Source organism: Cherax quadricarinatus, chromosome 1 (assembly GCF_038502225.1).
Source record: "Cherax quadricarinatus isolate ZL_2023a chromosome 1, ASM3850222v1, whole genome shotgun sequence".
In the NCBI taxonomy this organism is placed as follows: domain Eukaryota; kingdom Metazoa; phylum Arthropoda; class Malacostraca; order Decapoda; family Parastacidae; genus Cherax; species Cherax quadricarinatus.
This window is the reverse complement of record NC_091292.1, coordinates 15,449,815-15,451,074: the sequence shown is the minus strand read 5'-3', so window position 1 is coordinate 15,451,074 and position 1,260 is coordinate 15,449,815. Positions and strand designations below refer to the sequence as shown.

The window sequence follows — 1,260 nt, the reverse complement described above, 5'->3', positions numbered from 1 at the left end:
TTGGGTCGCTGTGGAGGTCCTCGCTACAGTATCCATAAGCATAATATCCTTCACCCCACCAGGAGCGTCATACCTTCTTGTAATAATATATATATATATATATATATATATATATATATATATATATATATATATATATATATATATATATATATATATATATATATATATATATATATATATGTAGCACTTAGACGTCTAAACGTACGTTTAGATGTCTGAATGCGAAAGCGTATTGAACGTCTGGAGGCTGCATTTGCGTTAAAACCCATCACCAAAGAACAACTGGAGGACATGCGTCTGGTGCACTCACCTCTTGGTTGTCGTCCAGAGGGATGCACATACACCACTGGCTTAAACACTCTTATTAATTTCTGGAACTTTGGCTAGTATCGAGTAGTCTCAAGAGGCAATAGATCCACAGCACCGACACTCGAGGTGGCGTCGCGGCGGAGCACAGAAAAAAGTTCTTATTTCATTTGAAGAAGCAGTCACAATAGAAACAGTCGTTGGAGAAGTAGTAATAAAAATAACCCAAAGAGGAGAGAGCGAGAGCGTGATGGTCCGCCAACTGCCACAGCCACAACGAGACTAAAGCTAGCTGGCCTACATTCGCACCGCACCACCAGCACCACCACCACCAGCACCACCACCACCAACAACACCACCACCATCCTTGGCCCTGACACTGGAAGCCACCTCGTGCGAGCCACTACTCACTATAGGAAACAGCCCACGATATTGCAGAGAGCCATGTTCCAACTTATGTAGGTGTATGTATATGCAACCAAGCGGCAGGGACAACCCACAAGATTCTTTAAGTTGTTGGCAGTACAGCAGTGAGGTAAGCCGTCCGGAATGGCTCTTGACTCTTGACCCACACTCAGGGGCCCAGCCCTCCTCCTCCTCTTCTTCCTCCTCCTCCTTTGCCTCTTTCTTCTCCTGTTATACCTGTGCCTCTTCGTCGTCCTCCTGCTCCTACTCCTTTGCCTCTTTTTTTTTCTTGTTACACGTATACCTCTTCCTTCGCCATTTGTCCTCCTATTCGTTTGCTTCATTCTCCTGTTACTCCTATGCGTCCTCTTTCTTATCTTCGTCGTCTTCCCCCTCATCTCTTCCAACAACATCATTTGTCCGGTTATCTGGTTTATTTATGTTTCCAGATGACTACTGACTCAGCTGGTTGAGTTGTTGCTGCCGGAATAATAAACAACGTGTCTCAAACCTTCTCTTTTTGTGTACCTGAGCAGCCTATGGGAG

At 44.8% G+C, this 1,260-nt stretch overlaps 1 protein-coding gene across 2 annotated transcripts in view; it reads right to left on the bottom strand.

Moving 5' to 3' along the window:
• LOC128686970 (uncharacterized) overlaps positions 1-587 on the bottom strand; it is a 337,777-nt gene extending 337,190 nt beyond the window's left edge. For both annotated transcript variants that reach the window (XM_053774298.2, XM_053774306.2), the window contains exon 1: positions 314-587. The gene's annotated coding sequence lies outside the window, so the exon portion shown is untranslated. The remainder of the gene's footprint in view (positions 1-313) is intronic.
• Positions 588-1,260: the final 673 nt, after the last annotated feature.